This window comes from Argopecten irradians, chromosome 12, assembly GCF_041381155.1.
Source record: "Argopecten irradians isolate NY chromosome 12, Ai_NY, whole genome shotgun sequence".
NCBI lineage: Eukaryota > Metazoa > Mollusca > Bivalvia > Pectinida > Pectinidae > Argopecten > Argopecten irradians.
In genome coordinates, this window is record NC_091145.1 from 34,936,129 (window position 1) to 34,960,172 (window position 24,044).

Genomic DNA, 24,044 nt, shown 5'->3' on the forward strand with positions numbered 1-24,044 from the left:
TTGTTATACAACATTTAAATAGCTATACAAATGTGATAAATAAATGAAATTTGATTAAATGGTTATCTTGAACATCATTAATTTACGAAAGAATCATATAAATTCATGTCATCCATCAAATTATACGAAGACATTTACTTTAAATGCACATACCGAAACCGAAAAATATATATCTTCCTGATAAAGCATCGTCACACAGTGCTTGCATCCGTTTCGATTTCAGTGTAGAACAAGCATTCGAGGTAAAGGTATTCTGAATAAGAATTTTCTAGAAATTAATCGGGCATTTTAAAATGAAATCTGGTTCCATTTACAGACGGAATAAATATACCTGTAGTAGTATACCATAATCGAGACAATATATATATATTTTTTTATTTCTTATTTAATCTAGATCACCATCGTGTAACAATAATTAACCAGACAAGGCGTTGATGCTAATTAACGGACATGGAACATACTAAAAGCGGAATGAAAACGGAACATAGAACAACACAGAAACATATGAGATTAAGTTCAATATTTTCTTTGCCTTTTCTCTGAGCTAAGCAATCTCTGCATAAAACCCTTTTAATTTTGTTGGCAGCAAAAGCATTATTAAATCTGTTCGTTTGTACTAGACCTGGCTACCTTGCATTAACACAAGCTCACAAATTATTCGCTCAGTGTTGGCTCAGTTGACATCATTGGTAAGCCAAAGATAGTTTATGGAGATGTATTACAAGTTCTTCAAACAATGACATCGTGTACTCCTAACGCGTACTATGGACTTCCGGTTGCTTAATATAATGTATATACTGTATTTCATTAATGTTGAAATCCTTCTCCGTTGATAATGGAACAATGAAATGGCTTTCAACAAAACAATTAAAATTGCAATACAATATCGCCATACCATTGTTTAATTTCCATATTCTGTCCAGTCAAAAGGTTAAGCTTCCGCGTAGTCCACTTAGCTTTTTGGTAAGCTAATACTTGTACATGTTATTATAATGACTTAATGAAACTTTTAGTTTTTGTTTTGGAGATGAAGCGGGCCTTTAACATTCACTTGACATGCTACATCATACACGGATAATGTACACATATCATGATATCTGTAAATAAGTTTTAATTCCACCAACATCAATCAAGGTAACTCTACATATCTCTAAATCTAGAGCTGTTTCACGACATTTAAGCAATATCAATATTGTCATCAGAAATGTTCTAAATAAACTGAAACACATTCTTAAAGTGATAAAAACTGTTTTTATCTATTTTTATCCTGCGCGTGACGTAACCCAGATCGTGAGATAGGGCACTGGTGTACATATCATAAAATATTTAATTATAGTTTTATTGTTTACCTTAAGTTATAAATGTCCATGTTGATCGTGCAAGGACACGTATATATAGTAGTTTCGGTATTTGATATCGTGATACAATAGAAATATAGATGGCATTTAGTAGCAATTAATATCATTGGCAGATTTTTAAAGTACATTTCTAGCCCACGATCTAACCTTAGAGTCAGAAACTCGAACATAACATTGGAAAACAAGACAATTGCTTGATAGATATGCAATTAATTATATTATTAGATTAGCTTAAATAGTCCGCATAAAGATACATCCAAATACAGTGTTACACGCAACAAAAGGTCAACACTATTTTCATATAACATACGGCAGACTCCACATTAATCTGATTCAGAAACGATTGTTCTCGTCCTAAATTACTTGTACTAAGCTTAGACGTTTTATGCATTACCATTATACTAATACTCACAAGCAAAACAATTACATTTCAGTTTCCAAATATCAGTCTAAAAAGAAAAGAATGACGAAAAATCTAAGAATAATATGATGATACAAATAAAAGTTAATGGAGTTGAAATTTTAAAGTATGTTATGTTATTATAAAGTAACTCTGTATATCTTGCTTTTAGTAATACTTGAAATTCTTTGTCATAATATAATATCACTTCTGAATTTGCATATTGCGGTGGTCCATTTGGATATGTGATATTTCATCACTGTTATATGATATCAGAATCGTCACCGTCCAACTCCTATTGATTTATCTCAGACATTTGAACACTGTCTAGCGACAGATGGTAGACTCATGTGGTGTTTTTTATTAGTAAACACCAAATATGTATGAAGCTGATTAAAACCTTACTAACTTGTATGGTCTGATGAGTGGATATCGTTACTGGAAGTTATAATTTCACTTTTCATTATTAATAAACAAACATTTCGTGTACTCAGAGTTCAATCGTTCGCTGTGGGGATTCATTAAGCTTACAAGCTTGATTTGGTGACGGCTTAGTATGATAAATATAACGAGTGTGTCGATAGTTCTTTATCTGATATTAAGCCCCTGTTGACCGAGGATGTGTTGTAATCCTTTTCAAGGTTCTCAGCAAGCCTTTTTCCAGCATTAAGATAAGATGATCGCTCTCGTAAAACACTAGATACATCTGGAAGACATGTTGAACTTTTGCCATCTTTGACTGCAATCGATGATTGGTCAGTTCATTGTGTTGCGTGGTTATAAATAGAAACATTCTACTTTACATCAAAAATAACAAGTATGTTTTAGTTAGTAGCTATACGCAACAGAATTACATATTTATAATACAGTAGAACCCACTTCATTAAAAATCGGTTATATTGAAATACAGATTAATTTGAAATGTGTTAAAATTTCAGTTCACACATATCAATAGTCTTTCTCCTTAGTTATATTGAAATCTGGATAATCTATAGAGATTTTCCATGTCCAAAGGACATCAGTATAACCAGTTTCCACTGTATATTCTTATAATGGCTGTGATTATCACAGAAATATCTCACAAAATTGTTTGTGGTGTTGATAGAATCACATATCATTACATCGTATATTTAAACCCTTGGTGTTAAATGCGTCACTTTGACCACTGAACGTCATCGATAAGGCTTAATAAAGGTGATAGATATAACCAGTCAAACTTAATTGCAGTTCTATTTCTGGTGCGCAAAGTTCACGAGGAGTTACACACTCAACTATTTCATATTGCGTTCTAGTCCATTCTGGGATAACTTAATTCTAGATCCTTCGAGCTACTACATACATTACGTGTATTTATATATTTTTATTTATTTTTGATTTTTTTTTTTTTTTTTTTTGCTACAAAAGTTGATAGAAAAAGATCCAGCCATTTATGATTACTTTTATGTGATAAAATTCAAATTACATTTACTTATTTTCACAATATTAGTTCATAATTTCCCCCACAGTCTTAAAACACTAACATTTCTAAATCAGGAATATCAGGACAAAATCAGAGCATTGTATCAGCTCGGTGTTCTCTCATAATAGTTCTTGACACATGTCCATAAATGAACATATCAGTATATTGGACAAATTAGAGAAAAAATATGAAATGTGGAGAAGAACTTTTTAAAACAACTTATATCGCAACCGTGTATTTTCGATAACAAAAATATATTTCTGGTGTGAAAATAGTAACATTATGTTGCCTTTTCTCCGGCGTGAAACTGTTTGGGGCCAATAGCTTGCTATATAGGTATTATTTATCGCTGATATGCGTTACCGGGAGATTTTGTCGACAAACCGACACCTATATAAAAGTATATCACAAAACACATGTAAATATGTAACACAAAATATCCACTATAAAATCATTAACTACCTATTTACAGTCTGAACCTGTTTGGTGTTTGTAATCTACATTCATTAGCATATTGTGACAAATATAGTTTTAATCAAGATATAGACATAGTTTAGTCTATATATGGTATAAGGGAGCCTTTATTAGCACATACAATAGCCATGGGCCACATACCACAAATAGAGCATGCTGAGTATTTCTATCTAACATGTAAAGACTGTTGTAACGATAAAGTCATACATATCTATACTATTATAGCTTTTGCCACGACCTCTTTGTCCTCAATGATTAGTTAAGCTAGACTAATAAGTTCAATTATTTTACCAGCTTTTCACATAGCATTAATGATTTTCGACGTATACAAATGTCAACATCTTATTGTTTATATTTTATTGTTTTAGATTACGTCCCTTCAATTACGACTATGCGCAACGATATTTCAATACGATGTATTATTTTTTGTTCACTATTTTACACCTATCATTATTACTTATAGACATGTATGATAATTGACTTACAGGTGTCAATGCCCGTCTTTACATATAACTGAGTTAACTCCCTTGCGGTTAGTTATCCATTTTGACGTCTTTTTTAAAAGCAAATTACATGTTGGTTTCCATGAAAATTATAACTTTATGTTTGCAAAAGCATGACGTCATTACCAATACCTAAAGGCAAGGGGCCACGGTGGCCGAGTGCTAACGATGTCTCGACATATTACCACAAGCCCTCCACCTCTTGGGTGAGGGTTCGAATCCCATGCGGTGCAATTGCCAGAGACTGACCGCTGGTCGGTCGTTTTTTCTCCGCCCGGCTTTCCTCCGCCAACAAACCTGGCAAGTTCTAATATGACCCTGGCTGGTAATAGAACCTCAAACTAATAAAAAGTATAGGCAAGGGCATATAACTTTGAATTGGTTTTCTTTTGCGTATAAATGATCAATCCCATATACAAGGCGATTTAATATTCGAAAATACCCATCTTTCAAACTATAATGATTTATCGATCGAAGTTAAAGAGTTGACGATATTTATCACCAAAAGGGTTCATGGAAATAGTATATCTTACAAATTAGCTAAATTATTGGGTTTTTTTCTTGCTGATAAATTATCAATCCTACATACAGGGCGATTAAATATACTAAAATATCCATATTTCAAATGAGTGGGCCATATTGGACCTCTGTGTTTATTTAAGCGTACTACCGCTAGCTGACCTCTCCGACACAAATGATCGGTTCATCTCGATAATAGTCTGGTCAGTCAGAGAGTAGGTCAAATCCCGTTAATGCTTCAATAATATTCATCGCGTTCTATTATTGTCCCAAAAATGTATATGTTTTCGTCCTGTACTATTTCATGAAAAACATATGTCTGTGAGTGATTTAATTTTACGAAGTCTTCATTTTTGTTTATTTTTTGATGCGAGTATATTATGTATCACGTACACAGGAGACAGATATCAGTAGTGTGTACCTCGTCACCCTGTTATTAAACCACTGTGGACGGCCTGATAGATAGCCGTTATGACCAGTGGGCAGATGGACAGTTCTCACTGTGATCGTGATCTCCTGTCAGGCCCGGCCAGTTCCTACTTACAGCCATGACGTAAACATCTATAACACAGCAATGCTGTCACGTGAAACAATCATGTCACACATGCTCATTGTTGTTTATCATAAACTTTCAAATACAAGTACATGTAGGTCATCGGCTTTATTGGCATGGGAACGGTTGACTGCCGAAATTTACACGACGCTAAGTTGACGATTTTCAAATCACGGTTTTGACTTCGGCTATTTCAAAAATTTCACGTTAGAAAAAATTTAAGACTCGAACTTTTTGATGTCCCGACAGTCTCTTGTCCTATAGGGAAGGTCGTAACAGAGAAATGTTTGTTGCTGCTAGGTGCACTGTTAATGCAGGTGTATAGATAATGGTTTTACGATCAACGCTGACCCTTTTGGAGGTATAACACAGAAAAGTGTCCAGTACATAGGACTCAGATACTGATGTACTAGCTAGCACACTAAAGCTGACAGATCGCCGCACAGTAGTAGTCAATGTAAAACGTTCCCTAGATATCTCCTCCATAGTAGGTCAAATTAAATTAGATTATTCTAGTAACTAGAATGAACTGATCAGGCCTGTCGAATACAATTATAAATATAAGCGGACATCAATGTATTATTTACTGAATCTCACAGGGTCCATTTCATAAGGAGATTTATCAAACGAGTCTAAGCGTTTTTACTAAAACTTCCAGACGACATGTTTTCAATGGATCTAAGCGTCAAAATGTATTGGAAAAATCCAGACGTGACGTCGTCATTGCTTACTGACGTAAAATCAAGACATCACAATAACGTTACATGTCATATTACATCAGTGACACATTCAAACATATTACCTGGGCGGAGTAACTGGGTCTCTGGTGGATTATGTGATGAAAGGTTTTTGCCGGACGTTTGCCTGGATTAAAAAACCAGTTGAGAAATCGAGGCGGGTAGGGTAAAAAAGATTCCCCGTCTTTTGCGGTTATGCAAATTTTGTAATGTTATTACTGATGAAACCCACTTCATTTTTAAATGTACCGTTAACTATACAGTGAGAATACTTATCTTTAATAGTCATAAAGATGTAATTAACCACCATCAAACAGATTTTAAAAATTTGATAAGACTCTTGTCGTCTAACGATCTAAAACTTCTGCAGGATTTAGCGCTCTTTGTTAAAAAGTCATTAGAACTGAAAAAGCTGGCTTGATAATTGTTTAAGTTGTTGTTTTGATCTACTGTGTATTATGTACATGTATGTTTTGCTATCGATCCCTTTTGTATGGATGTAAGGAAGCAATAAAGTTGAACTGAAATTATTGTTATGCCAGTGACCTTTAAATAAATAAAGTTAATTCTGCGTAGATTCAATAGCATTCAAAAAGGTCACCTGTATTTATCTTTATACATGTTGGTCTTATTATCGTAGTGCAATCCTCATTTATTACAAACGACATAACATGATATTGTAAGAGAAACAGTCTCAGGGCTACACAGAGCCAGTAGAGGGCGCTGATTATGATAATGGAGTTACACCTACGTCTCTACACCGAGGGACAACATGGTCGACCGGAAGTTACATTTCCGGGAAACGAAAATAGAACACAATTTATATTAAATCAATAAAATGATGATAAATATAGCATAGCGACTTGCATATGGCATTAATCTAAAAGTTATTATTATAAACAAATTGATTTATTATAGAACCTCCCAAACCTACGCGTGTTAAAGACAACACACCCAAATATTCATTTAATTAATCGTCAGTGGCTTTTTAAGAGAGTGAAAGAAATCAGATGTTTGTCCCGTCATGACTTTCTGCCATCTGATTTATAGAAGGGGATCAGATAGGAATATTGTATAAAAACCATGTTTCTGTCTTTCTGTCTAATCCTTATTTTCAGATCAAAGTTTTTAACCAAAAATGATGAAAACTCCTGACGACTTCCTGAATGATTCATCAAAAGCATTCTTTACAACTTTTTAACCAGTTTATATTCAACAAATACATTTTACCGGGGGTATTTAGTATGCTGCTGTCACTGATTTGGTCTTGCATAACAATGGGTGATAATTCCATTGTTTTAAGAGTTATATCGATGTATTCATCCTTTTGTAAGTGTATAGATTTGTACTTCATGTCGATCCGAGTAACATTGATTGATAAATAAACGATAAATAGACAAAATAATATTGTATTTGTTTTACAATATTGACTTAATAATACCACGTCTCTGTAACCTACCTCTATTTATCAATGGTGAATAACCTCTTGTATAAACAGATTTGTCAACCATTGATAAATTACGCAATGACGCCCATGCGCTTTATAATAGATTGAATGTAGATACCAACTTATCATCCTTCAGAGATTCTATTGTAACATTTGCTATTGACATATGTCACACTAATCATACGTATGTACAAAATGTATGTTGGATACCTGATACAACTGTACCAATAAGCATTTATTACAAACGTTTTATTGCATAACCAGATTTTTATCTAAGTTAAGTATCTTTGTTTATAAACGACCCTGTTTGTCATTTCGTACTGTTATCATGTATTGTTGTAGCCGTGAAATAGATAGCAAATCGGAAGGCAATCAATATCGTTATTCTAGACTTCTTTTAATTAAAACAAACACGACTGAAACATTTGCGTATTATGTGACTGGCCTTGACAATTTTTGTTTTACTTTCAGAAATTCGAATGTGATCAACACATTCTTGTATCCATCTAATTCTACATGAGGCATTTTGTATCGCAATAGTGTTTCCATTCAAGATACAAAATCACAACTGGAACTTGATATATGGATATTAATTTGATCAGAGTTTTATTCACTGTATTATGAGTTCTTCGTTCTGAACAAAGAGAGGTTCAGTTCCTGGGAAATTTACTAATGGCAGCACACCTGTGCTGTGCACTCGTTGTATCGGTTCGTCAACCTAGATATTGTACTGACCCACACTTCACTCGTACCTAATAACGCCACGCGAATCAAAAGAACCGTCCGCCGACATGAGGACGTATCAGAATTGCACCCAACTTGCACCAATACCCCACCAATCCAGCTCAAGTTCAGATGACAATAATTAACTGGTTTTAAAATTGTTTCTTTGAGGAAAGATACAGCAAAAGGATTCATTTTGTAGATTGATTTTAACGAACTCCTACGATGATATAGGGTAACATAAGACTAGTTCCATAATTACTGCAGACGTATAACATTTCATCCGTTAGATTTCTACAGCGTTAGGATGTGTTCCGTTTGTTCTCGGTCCAATAAAAAACGCAGCATTCCGTTTCTTATATAAACTTCAAACATTCCATGCGTTCATTGCATGCACAGCCAAAACACAAACCGTCTGGATTCAGCGGTTTAAAAGCATTGTCATCTTGTCAAAATAATTTAATGAAATGATCTTTTATTTTGATTCGGTATCATTTTTTCGGTATTTCAAAAATGATATTTTAGTCTGATTCGGAATTGTCATTTTTCATTTTTGCAAACAGCCCTCCATTATAATACCATCTAGGCCTGTTAAGGTAGTTTATGTAATCATCCGAGATGATAGTTTGGGCTGGGTGTCGATACCACTAGAGGTGGTCCGTTTGGCGCAGAAGTCGGCCATATACTGTGTGTTTTCGGGAACGTGTTAACATGTAATAAAATAAATATTATTGGAAATTTCATAAAATAACTTTAAAAATATATAAATTTAATAAATGCTATTTTTTCTATCAGATTCTCGATTAATTATCATGTCTCTGTGTTTGTCTATGACACAACTATATAAAACAATGCTACATAGTCTACTGTCTTGACATATTCTTCATTGTTTGAAGCATTGCGTCGATGTGGTAGATTGGTCTAGGTATTGAACAAGACATTACAAGAAACGAGACAGTGCCGATTAAAGGCTCGACAGTGAGTGCATTATATGCAGGATTTCAGTCATAGAACATGTTCTATGTTCTGTAAGACACATATTTCCCATTCAAGTTTTATTATTATGATTTTCCTGACAAGAAATGCGAGAGCCTGCAGAAGAAGAAAAGTAAGTAATGAAGGTGAGAAATAAAGCAATCAGTAACAAAGTATTTCTCCGCTATACACATGCAATTTAATCAAGAAATTGACGGTAATAAATCAGAAAAACACGAGAGAATTTGCTCAAGAAAGAAAAAAATCATTCAAGATTTATTTCTAAATTTATTAATAAAACAGTTATAAAGTCAATCAACTAAACTCCAAACTCAAAGTGCAACCCCATTAAATTGATTCTATTCATGTATTTGAACTTTTAAGACATTTAAACTAAATATTTCCATGTAGCGTGGGTTAAAACTTAAAACCAGTCTGTTGTAGCTATCATCGCCGTGCACTTGTTCGCCTAGTAAAGGGATCTCTTCATTTACTGGAAACAACTCTAGCTCAGCTGTACAATGACCTGTCTAAATCCCAAAATCAATTGGGATTTTAACAAAACATGCCTTGCATTTTTGATTTATTGATCACGTCTGGTATGGATATTGATAGAACGATATTGATGCATTATTTTAAATCTTGAAGTTTGTATGAAATGTAAACACGTGGAGCGTCCTACCTATCACTACGTTCGCGTCTGACCTTTTCCCCTTCCCAGCCATATGGCATGATGAACATTCCGGAGGATAACGACCTCCAACATTGATCCCTGCCGACACACCGAGGAGTTGATTGACTTGCGAGTACTAAACCATACTACGAGCTTCTGAATTTCATGAATGAATATTTAAGGCCCATAGGGTCATCACAATGCGTGCCTGCTCCATGAACCTTGCAGGAGATTGACTCGACAAAAGGGCGGGAAAACGCAGACGACTTTTGTTTACATTCTGTGTGTGTGTTATCTAAGCATTTGAAAAAAAATCATATCACATGGTCTTCGTTTGAGAATAATACTTAACAATTTGACGAAAAAGTGAGTTAATTGTTTAGATTTAGATTAATAATAGGAGTTCAGTGCTGCTATGTAACCGTTTACTAAAGCATGTACCAAAATGAACCATTGTGAGTACATCTCAACCTTACATACAATAGAGAAATATAGACGAAACAATGAGGAAAAAAACTTAACGTATGCATGCGAAATTAATCGCTTTACATACTGCTCAACCTGGTGAGAATCCATGTTAACTATCGGAACACTAAAGACGCGTCTCGGATGTAACATATGTAGTGTCACCCATAGAAACACGTTATTCTAATGGTTAATAAATAGTCAAGTCGACGTAATTTGTGGGTCTAGTAATCTTTGAGGGGTTATTGCCTACCTGTTATAAATCAAGCTTTAGACATTAATCCATTTCATATCTAATTCAACGAAGCACAACTTAATCGTTAAATATGATAATTAATGCGGGCATGTTCCAATTGATGTTGTTGTGTTCTACAATATATAGATTTTCTATTTTTTTATCACTAAGGTATATTATTTAATAATGAATTACTGCAAATGAATGGGATGCGGTTACAAAAATCATTATCTCGTTGGTTATGTAGTTTAGTACAAATATAATTACACTTTCAACGGGTAATTAAGTAAAATGTTATGTGTGATGTTCCAAAAATTTGAAAGTGGTCGTTAGTTTCCGTTGGGTGGACTCTCTTCGTGGATGATAAGCTTGTAACAATGACGTCATGGGTTACGTCATAGTCGCTCTGTCACGCCCATCGACAAAACAACTGATTCTTGTATGGTGATGCGGATTATCTCTCGATTAAACCTAGTGCCTGTATCTACATATTTCGTGTTTAGTTTTACAAACATTTGAGAAATTCCTTAGACTCGCAGACAGAAAAAAATGGTTTGTGGATTTTTTTTTTTAAAAAGCAGTTTATCTACAATCCTCCCTTGCGAACATTATGTTGTGCAGTGCTTGCCATATCTAGATGGATAGACCGGATGGACACTAGACATACACCATACAGCCACTCTTTGTTGTGTAACAAATTGCAACATCTAAATATTGTTCACATCAAACAACTCCATCGAACTGCCTTGTTTCATTTTTTGCAAATCAGATACTGGCGATTTATCTATCACAAATCATTTATATGGCGTGATAGAAACATACGTTACAGGCCAAATACCTTTCCGAAACGGCTTTTATTTTTTTTTTAAATGGGAATGTAAAACGAGATTGATAATTTACGAGAGTCACAAAAGTTATTCACGTTAATACATCATACACTTTTACTAATTATCACCTTCTGAACAATTCAATTAAAGTAATTAAATGTCAAATTTCATAACGCGAGTCTTCTTATGTTTCCGCCGTCGTCCTAATTCCGCGAGTTAGTTAAATATTACTGCGACATACAGCAAAATGAATCCTCACTGTTAACATAGATTTAGCAGAGAATCTTGTATTTGGTTAGTGTAGTAACATCCTAATCCAACGATATGTAGCTTTTCCTGTGTCGTTTTTTGTTTTTAAGAAACTTTGAATTTTTGGTTCCGAAACGTTATGGGCATTTAAGTGTCAAAAAGGTGATATGTTAACTGGTAACTCTAAGTATATGACTTAAATATATATAATAATAATATTTTACCTATATACTCGAACCAGTAAATCACTCAATTTTTAATGGTGTTTTGACTCCGACGTTTTCTCATTTACTAGTCTATTGCAATGGGTTGGTTCTGTCGAGAAATAAAGCTCTGCTACGCACATGGCGAGTGAGTGCATGAAGAACGCGTGTAAATCGGGCAGAGTGCTATGTGTCGGATTTTGTGCTCTAAGGGAGACAAAACCAGGTTATATTCTACAAGTCTGAAGACAGTAAGAGTTATCAATTCTTAACGAATTAATATAAATCGATGTTTCAATTCAGAAAAACATGGGGTTTTTTTTCTATAAAATACTCATAAATGTAATCATATGTATACAATACCAAAAATACCAATAATATGTATACAATACCAAAAAACACCAATCATATGTATACAATACCAAAAATACCAATCATATGTATACAATACCAAAAATACCAATAATATGTATACAATACAAAAAATACCAATAATATGTATACAATACAAAAAATACCAATCATATGTATACAATACCAAAAAATACCAATCATATGTATACAATACCAAAAAATACCAATCATATGTATACAATATCAAAAAATACCAATCATATGTATATACAATATCAAAAATACCAATGATATGTATACATTACCAAAAAATACCAATCATATGTATACAATACCAAAAATACCAATCATATGTATACAATACCAAAAATACCAATCATATGTATACAATAAACATATTTCAGCATCTTACACAATTCTCGCTGTAATATATTTGTGCTATAAGTTTGATTGCGTTAAATACATCTAATAAATAGCAATAACTGCGATCGGGCGTATAATTGCTGCCTGTTCCAAATTAATTAGAAATCACCATTTTATCATGATAATAATATTTTTATCTTATTTATAATGGTTTTTCTATCTAATGTTATGTAAAATAGGGAATACAAACACTGAATGGGTATTTTATTATCAAATATAGCAAAGCTGCAAAACACATAATACCATTCGAGGACTTCATTGGAAGTTAGGAACCTACGTATACCCAATACTGGTGAGACACCATAAACACCGGATCACAGACATTGGTACATAACTCCGGACGGTATGAAAGTCATATGAACGCTAGGAAAACGAAATAGACGTTAGGGAAATTATTTGAACGTTATAAAAATGATTTCATCGTTATGAAAATGCTTTAAATGTTATGAAATATTTTTAATGTTATGGAAATAATTTGAATGTAATGAAAATCATGTGAACATTATAAAAGTAAAAAAAAAAAAAAAAAAAAAAAAAAAAATGGAAAGCTGTAAAAATAATTTGAACGTTATGAAAATGATTTGAGCATTATGAACGTTATGAAAATGATCCGAGAATTATGGAAACATTTGAACATCATAAAAATCATCAGAACGTTATGAAAATCATTCCGACGTTATGAAAACAATTTAAAGATTGTTGAAATTGTTTTAAGTTATGAAAATCATTTAGACATTATGAAAATCCTTAAAACAGTATGAAAGTCCCTTCGACGTTATACAAATATATAGAAAGTTATCAAAAGAATTAGAAAGCTATAAAAGTCACTTTGACGTTTTGAAAAATATTTGAATTTTATGAAAATTATTTTAATGTTATGAAAGTTATTTGAACATTATGAAAGTCATTTGAACGTTATAAAAATCATTTGAACTTTACGAAAATCATTCGAACATTAATATGAAAGTCATTGGAACATTATGAAAGTGATTAGAACATTATGAAAGTCATTTGCACGTTATGAAAGTCATTTGAACATTATGGAATTAATTTGCACGTTATAAAGTCAGTTGCACGTTATAAAGTTAGTTGCACATTAAGCGTCACAAGAGTAGCATACTATGGAAATCCAAACATTGCAGTGGTAGTAATTACTGCCATGTTTATGTAACATGGACTGAATGTTCAGATGCTCAAGCCGTATAAGATGTTGTCGGACATATATTACAAGTATCCTTTAATGCTAAAATTTGATAGCTTCAAAACATGTAAAACCTGTATTAACTGACAAGATTGACAACAAAAGAATGGAAAGTATAGAAAGATAATGCCATTTTTTATCAATTACCACAAAGATCAGTTCACAATTATCTAGTTAGTCATACATATCAGCAAATAATAAGATAGAAAAAACTACACACTTGATCAGAAACTAAAATAACCACAGTGGAAATATCCATGGTATAGTCTAAGGGAGCTAACCGCATTAGTATTACCATATATTAAGACAGTCGGAGTTATCCTCCTTGGGCACAGTAACATAGAGTTAGTAAACAAAGGATAATGAGTCAATGTAACAACTAAAAATTTGGGTGCAGCTGATATTCATCCAAAAAAGTTTCAATTTCTGATCGCCTCCTTAATCAATTGGTTTTATCACCTATGAGTTCCTGATGAAAACAAATCTGTCTGAGGGACTCTGGTTCCGATTTCTTTTGAAGTGCTAGTTTTTGTGTTCTGACCATATCAATATCATGTCCGTGTTTTGTAGTCCGTAAGACTAATGCTGCAAAGACTAACCTTTTATAAAACAAATCGTTCGCTTCAAATTTTCACTTAAATTTACATTTACCGTACTTTGTTATTCAATATTTTGCTATACTATATCGAAAAAAAAATTATTCTAATGACCGATGCATATATTCCAATAGCCTGGCTTCCCGTGTAATTCCATAGTTCTTTATGTTTCTGTTCACTCATTCTCAACAATCCAGGGGTAACTATCTTTGTCGTTTAATATGTCACAGCAAAACTGAGAGGCAATTCAGGAAGGAAAAAACCCTGACCATCCACCAAATACAGTCTTCCTTTTTAGACTACAAACAGTGACGCCCACCTTCAATGCAGTAACCACGGTGTACTATTATTCGATTTCCTTTATGTACAACAAATGACTAAACTTGTAGTTCATCTGTTGTCGCATACAGAACCTTTATAACAACATATAACAGGGGTAGATATAACGACATAGTAACCGCTGGAGTATCGATCATCTTGTTACGACATATAACAGGGCTAGATATAACGACATAGTAACCGCTGGAGTATCGATCATCTTGTTACGACATATAACAGGGGTAGATATAACGACATAGTAACCGCTGGAGTATCGATCATCTTGTTACGACATATAACAGGGGTAGATATAACGACATAGTAACCGCTGGAGTATCGATCATCTTGTTACGACATATAACAGGGGTAGATATAACGACATAGTAACCGCTGGAGTATCGATCATCTTGTTACGACATATAACAGGGGTAGATATAACGACATAGTAACCGCTGGAGTATCGATCATCTTGTTACGACATATAACAGGGCTAGATATAACGACATAGTAACCGCTGGAGTATCGATCATCTTGTTACGACATATAACAGGGCTAGATATAACGACATAGTAACCGCTGGAGTATCGATCATCTTGTTACGACATATAACAGGGGGTAGATATAACGACATAGTAACCGCTGGAGTATCGATCATCTTGTTACGACATATAACAGGGGTAGATATAACGACATAGTAACCGCTGGAGTATCGATCATCTTGTTACGACATATAACAGGGGTAGATATAACGACATAGTAACCGCTGGAGTATCGATCATCTTGTTACGACATATAACAGGGCTAGATATAACGACATAGTAACCGCTGGAGTATCGATCATCTTGTTACGACATATAACAGGGCTAGATATAACGACATAGTAACCGCTGGAGTATCGATCATCTTGTTACGACATATAACAGGGGTAGATATAACGACATAGTAACCGCTGGAGTATCGATCATCTTGTTACGACATATAACAGGGCTAGATATAACGACATAGTAACCGCTGGAGTATCGATCATCTTGTTACGACATATAACAGGGGTAGATATAACGACATAGTAACCGCTGGAGTATCGATCATCTTGTTACGACATATAACAGGGCTAGATATATAAACGAGACATACGACATATAACCGCTGGAGTATCGATCATCTTGTTACGACATATAACAGGGTAGATATAACGACATAGTAACCGCTGGAGTATCGATCATCTTGTTACGACATATAACAGGGCTAGATATAACGACATAGTAACCGCTGGAGTATCGATCATCTTGTTACGACATATAACAGGGTAGATATAACGACATAGTAACCGCTGGAGTATCGATCATCTTGTTACGACATATAACAGGGGTAGATATAACGACATAGTAACCGCTGGAGTATCGATCATCTTGTTACGACATATAACATAGATATACGACTAGTAACAGGAGTAGATATAACGACATAGTAACCGCTGGAGTATCGATCATCTTGTTACGACATATAACAGGGCTAGATATAACGACATAGTAACCGCTGGAGTATCGATCATCTTGTTACGACATATAACAGGGCTAGATATAACGACATAGTAACCGCTGGAGTATCGATCATCTTGTTACGACATATAACAGGGTAGATATAACGACATAGTAACCGCTGGAGTATCGATCATCTTGTTACGACATATAACAGGGCTAGATATAACGACATAGTAACCGCTGGAGTATCGATCATCTTGTTACGACATATAACAGGGCTAGATATAACGACATAGTAACCGCTGGAGTATCGATCATCTTGTTACGACATATAACAGGGCTAGATATAACGACATAGTAACCGCTGGAGTATCGATCATCTTGTTACGACATATAACAGGGCTAGATATAACGACATAGTAACCGCTGGAGTATCGATCATCTTGTACGACATATAACAGGGGTAGATATAACGACATAGTAACCGCTGGAGTATCGATCATCTTGTTACGACATATAACAGGGGTAGATATAACGACATAGTAACCGCTGGAGTATCGATCATCTTGTTACGACATATAACAGGGCTAGATATAACGACATAGTAACCGCTGGAGTATCGATCATCTTGTTACGACATATAACAGGGGTAGATATAACGACATAGTAACCGCTGGAGTATCGATCATCTTGTTACGACATATAACAGGGCTAGATATAACGACATAGTAACCGCTGGAGTATCGATCATCTTGTTACGACATATAACAGGGGTAGATATAACGACATAGTAACCGCTGGAGTATCGATCATCTTGTTACGACATATAACAGGGGTAGATATAACGACATAGTAACCGCTGGAGTATCGATCATCTTGTTACGACATATAACAGGGGTAGATATAACGACATAGTAACCGCTGGAGTATCGATCATCTTGTTACGACATATAACAGGGGTAGATATAACGACATAGTAACCGCTGGAGTATCGATCATCTTGTTACGACATATAACAGGGGTAGATATAACGACATAGTAACCGCTGGAGTATCGATCATCTTGTTACGACATATAACAGGGCTAGATATAACGACATAGTAACCGCTGGAGTATCGATCATCTTGTTACGACATATAACAGGGCTAGATATAACGACATAGTAACCGCTGGAGTATCGATCATCTTGTTACGACATATAACAGGGGTAGATATAACGACATAGTAACCGCTGGAGTATCGATCATCTTGTTACGACATATAACAGGGCTAGATATAACGACATAGTAACCGCTGGAGTATCGATCATCTTGTTACGACATATAACAGGGGTAGATATAACGACATAGTAACCGCTGGAGTATCGATCATCTTGTTACGACATATAACAGGGCTAGATATAACGACATAGTAACCGCTGGAGTATCGATCATCTTGTTACGACATATAACAGGGCTAGATATAACGACATAGTAACCGCTGGAGTATCGATCATCTTGTTACGACATATAACAGGGGTAGATATAACGACATAGTAACCGCTGGAGTATCGATCATCTTGTTACGACATATAACAGGGGTAGATATAACGACATAGTAACCGCTGGAGTATCGATCATCTTGTTACGACATATAACAGGGCTAGATATAACGACATAGTAACCGCTGGAGTATCGATCATCTTGTTACGACATATAACAGGGCTAGATATAACGACATAGTAACCGCTGGAGTATCGATCATCTTGTTACGACATATAACAGGGCTAGATATAACGACATAGTAACCGCTGGAGTATCGATCATCTTGTTACGACATATAACAGGGCTAGATATAACGACATAGTAACCGCTGGAGTATCGATCATCTTGTTACGACATATAACAGGGGTAGATATAACGACATAGTAACCGCTGGAGTATCGATCATCTTGTTACGACATATAACAGGGCTAGATATAACGACATAGTAACCGCTGGAGTATCGATCATCTTGTTACGACATATAACAGGGCTAGATATAACGACATAGTAACCGCTGGAGTATCGATCATCTTGTTACGACATATAACAGGGCTAGATATAACGACATAGTAACCGCTGGAGTATCGATCATCTTGTTACGACATATAACAGGGTAGATATAACGACATAGTAACCGCTGGAGTATCGATCATCTTGTTACGACATATAACAGGGCTAGATATAACGACATAGTAACCGCTGGAGTATCGATCATCTTGTTACGACATATAACAGGGGTAGATATAACGACATAGTAACCGCTGGAGTATCGATCATCTTGTTACGACATATAACAGGGCTAGATATAACGACATAGTAACCGCTGGAGTATCGATCATCTTGTTACGACATATAACAGGGGTAGATATAACGACATAGTAACCGCTGGAGTATCGATCATCTTGTTACGACATATAACAGGGCTAGATATAACGACATAGTAACCGCTGGAGTATCGATCATCTTGTTACGACATATAACAGGGGTAGATATAACGACATAGTAACCGCTGGAGTATCGATCATCTTGTTACGACATATAACAGGGCTAGATATAACGACATAGTAACCGCTGGAGTATCGATCATCTTGTTACGACATATAACAGGGCTAGATATAACGACATAGTAACCGCTGGAGTATCGATCATCTTGTTACGACATATAACAGGGCTAGATATAACGACATAGTAACCGCTGGAGTATCGATCATCTTGTTACGACATATAACAGGGCTAGATATAACGACATAGTAACCGCTGGAGTATCGATCATCTTGTTACGACATATAACAGGGGTAGATATAACGACATAGTAACCGCTGGAGTATCGATCATCTTGTTACGACATATAACAGGGGTAGATATAACGACATAGTAACCGCTGGAGTATCGATCATCTTGTTACGACATATAACAGGGCTAGATATAACGACATAGTAACCGCTGGAGTATCGATCATCTTGTTACGACATATAACAGGGCTAGATATAACGACATAGTAACCGCTGGAGTATCGATCATCTTGTTACGACATATAACAGGGCTAGATATAACGACATAGTAACCGCTGGAGTATCGATCATCTTGTTACGACATATAACAGGGCTAGATATAACGACATAGTAACCGCTGGAGTATCGATCATCTTGTTACGACATATAACAGGGGCTAGATATAACGACATAGTAACCGCTGGAGTATCGATCATCTTGTTACGACATATAACAGGGCTAGATATAACGACATAGTAACCGCTGGAGTATCGATCATCTTGTTACGACATATAACAGGGCTAGATATAACGACATAGTAACCGCTGGAGTATCGATCATCTTGTTACGACATATAACAGGGCTAGATATAACGACATAGTAACCGCTGGAGTATCGATCATCTTGTTACGACATATAACAGGGCTAGATATAACGACATAGTAACCGCTGGAGTATCGATCATCTTGTTACGACATATAACAGGGCTAGATATAACGACATAGTAACCGCTGGAGTATCGATCATCTTGTTACGACATATAACAGGGGTAGATATAACGACATAGTAACCGCTGGAGTATCGATCATCTTGTTACGACATATAACAGGGCTAGATATAACGACATAGTAACCGCTGGAGTATCGATCATCTTGTTACGACATATAACAGGGGAATATAGATATAACGACATAGTAACCGCTGGAGTATCGATCATCTTGTTACGACATATAACAGGGCTAGATATAACGACATAGTAACCGCTGGAGTATCGATCATCTTGTTACGACATATAACAGGGCTAGATATAACGACATAGTAACCGCTGGAGTATCGATCATCTTGTTACGACATATAACAGGGCTAGATATAACGACATAGTAACCGCTGGAGTATCGATCATCTTGTTACGACATATAACAGGGCTAGATATAACGACATAGTAACCGCTGGAGTATCGATCATCTTGTTACGACATATAACAGGGGCTAGATATAACGACATAGTAACCGCTGGAGTATCGATCATCTTGTTACGACATATAACAGGGCTAGATATAACGACATAGTAACCGCTGGAGTATCGATCATCTTGTTACGACATATAACAGGGCTAGATATAACGACATAGTAACCGCTGGAGTATCGATCATCTTGTTACGACATATAACAGGGGTAGATATAACGACATAGTAACCGCTGGAGTATCGATCATCTTGTTACGACATATAACAGGGCTAGATATAACGACATAGTAACCGCTGGAGTATCGATCATCTTGTTACGACATATAACAGGGCTAGATATAACGACATAGTAACCGCTGGAGTATCGATCATCTTGTTACGACATATAACAGGGCTAGATATAACGACATAGTAACCGCTGGAGTATCGATCATCTTGTTACGACATATAACAGGGGTAGATATAACGACATAGTAACCGCTGGAGTATCGATCATCTTGTTACGACATATAACAGGGCTAGATATAACGACATAGTAACCGCTGGAGTATCGATCATCTTGTTACGACATATAACAGGGCTAGATATAACGACATAGTAACCGCTGGAGTATCGATCATCTTGTTACGACATATAACAGGGCTAGATATAACGACATAGTAACCGCTGGAGTATCGATCATCTTGTTACGACATATAACAGGGCTAGATATAACGACATAGTAACCGCTGGAGTATCGATCATCTTGTTACGACATATAACAGGGGTAGATATAACGACATAGTAACCGCTGGAGTATCGATCATCTTGTTACGACATATAACAGGGCTAGATATAACGACATAGTAACCGCTGGAGTATCGATCATCTTGTTACGACATATAACAGGGCTAGATATAACGACATAGTAACCGCTGGAGTATCGATCATCTTGTTACGACATATAACAGGGGTAGATATAACGACATAGTAACCGCTGGAGTATCGATCATCTTGTTACGACATATAACAGGGGTAGATAACGACATATAACGACATAGTAACCGCTGGAGTATCGATCATCTTGTTACGACATATAACAGGGCTAGATATAACGACATAGTAACCGCTGGAGTATCGATCATCTTGTTACGACATATAACAGGGGTAGATATATAACGACATAGTAACCGCTGGAGTATCGATCATCTTGTTACGACATATAACAGGGCTAGATATAACGACATAGTAACCGCTGGAGTATCGATCATCTTGTTACGACATATAACAGGGGTAGATATAACGACATAGTAACCGCTGGAGTATCGATCATCTTGTTACGACATATAACAGGGCTAGATATAACGACATAGTAACCGCTGGAGTATCGATCATCTTGTTACGACATATAACAGGGCTAGATATAACGACATAGTAACCGCTGGAGTATCGATCATCTTGTTACGACATATAACAGGGCTAGATATAACGACATGGAGTATCGATCATCTTGTTACGACATATAACAGGGCTAGATATAACGACATAGTAACCGCTGGAGTATCGATCATCTTGTTACGACATATAACAGGGGTAGATATAACGACATAGTAACCGCTGGAGTATCGATCATCTTGTTACGACATATAACAGGGCTAGATATAACGACATAGTAACCGCTGGAGTATCGATCATCTTGATACGACTTGTTACGACATATATGGAGTATCGATCACACGGTAACAGGGCTAGATATAACGACATAGTAACCGCTGGAGTATCGATCATCTTGTTACGACATATAAACATAGGCTAGATATAACGACATAGTAAAACCGCTGGAGTATCGATCATCTTGTTACGACATATAACAGGGGTAGATATAACGACATAGTAACCGCTGGAGTATCGATCATCTTGTTACGACATATAACAGGGCTAGATATAACGACATAGTAACCGCTGGAGTATCGATCATCTTGTTAACGACATATAACAGGGGGTAGATATAACGACATAGTAACCGCTGGAGTATCGATCATCTTGTTACGACATATAACAGGGCTAGTAACAGGTAGATATAACGACATAGTAACCGCTGGAGTATCGATCATCTTGTTTACGTACATATAACAGGGGGTAGTATATAAACGACATAGTAACCGCAGGAGTATCCGATCATCTTTGTTACGACATATAACAGGGGTAGATATAACGACATAGTAACCGCTGGAGTATCGATCATCTTGTTACGACATAAAACACAGGGTTAGATGTAACGACATAAGTAACCGCTGAGTAACGATCATCTTGTTACGTACATATAACACGGGGGGATATAGGAAATAACGACATAGTAACCGCTGGATATCGATTCATCTTGTTACGACATATAACAGGGCTAGATATAACGACATAGTAACCGCTTGGAGTATCGATCATCTTGTTACGACATATAACAGGGGTAGATATAACGACATAGTAACCGCTGGAGTATCGATCATCAGAAAGACTAGTACTTGCTTTTTAAGTGTGCTTATGTAATAGAATATATTTGAATTAATCATTATAACATTATCAAATGTAGGTATTTCTTTAGATTCATCTTGCATTTCGAAGACCAATTTTGATCCACCTTTACAATATAGACCTCTTGTTTTACATATGGTGTAAATCTCAGTGCCGAATATAAAATCGCCGTCATTTGTCTTGCTAGAAGGTGACATGGTACACACCTTTGTACCAGTAAATATTTTCACATTACGAAAAACAGCATATATATCTAAAATGCTCACTGGCTGTGTTTAAAAAATTATTTATAAATAACAAACTTAACATACTTAGTTAATTAAGGAGTAGGTGAATTAATAGAAGGGGCATTAATCTATTGGATAATCAAACGAAAATACAGATTACTTTAAGAATCGATGAAATATTCAAACTATCATGATAACGAATACCCGAATAGGTCGAAATCCTTCTGAAATACCGTATATAATTTCTGCTTTGTTATGTATTTCAGGAGGAATTTGGGTGAATAATGTGTTTGTCGAAAAAAAAAAACGAATGTTTTCACAGTTTCTATCTGTACTATATTTTTCCGACCTTGATGGAAATCGGAATATTAGGTGGGACCCCACCCATATCCTTAAGGAGTGGGTAAATCCGCATCTCTGTTGATAGTCTCGTATTTGCCAACAAAGTCGTAGTTGACATGACACGGACGACCAAAGCGTGGTGTATCTCTCCCAATGGTCGTTAAAACGTTTGGTTCTATCATCAGTGAGGAATCTCACGAATTCTAAAAACGTCACATCGTCACCGTATTTAAGAGATTCTTCAGTAGCATTATCCCTATAACGTTTCACGATGAGCTTGCCAGCCTCCCGAAATGAGATATCCCGTATCCCTTTGCCAGCTAACTTGTTTCTATAGGCTGACAGGAGTCGCTCCAGGGGGTTTCTCACTACCATATACTTCTTATATTCCTGAAGTATTCGCTGGCGTTGTTTCTGTGGATAATTGCTGAGAAAGTTCATAGTTCGTTGATATGTAGTATGGACGTTACCAAAATTCAACTTACTCGAATTGACCTTTCCGGTCAATGTTATAAATATTGTTTTCACTAATGTGAACAAGAAATCTTCGGAATGTAGCAAACTATACGCTGAATGTAGCTGTACGCCGTTTTGTATTTTTTCATTAACAATAGAATAATAATCTAGATACTTATTGTTGTGTGTCTCTTCTGTCGGGGTCGAGTCTTACAGTGCTGGCGGAGGTGACGGCGAATATTAGTGTTGTCGAAACCTCTTTGTTGCTTCAACCATCCAGACGGGAAGGTGTTTCTCTCTGAATATGAGACTTGTGAATATGTGAGACATATATTTTAAATGTAAGGAAATCATTATT

At 35.7% G+C, this 24,044-nt stretch overlaps 1 pseudogene; it reads right to left on the bottom strand.

Moving 5' to 3' along the window:
* Positions 1-22,968: 22,968 nt before the first annotated feature.
* LOC138305079 (carbohydrate sulfotransferase 11-like) lies at positions 22,969-23,835 on the bottom strand (annotated as a pseudogene).
* Between the last annotated feature and the right edge of the window lie 209 nt (positions 23,836-24,044).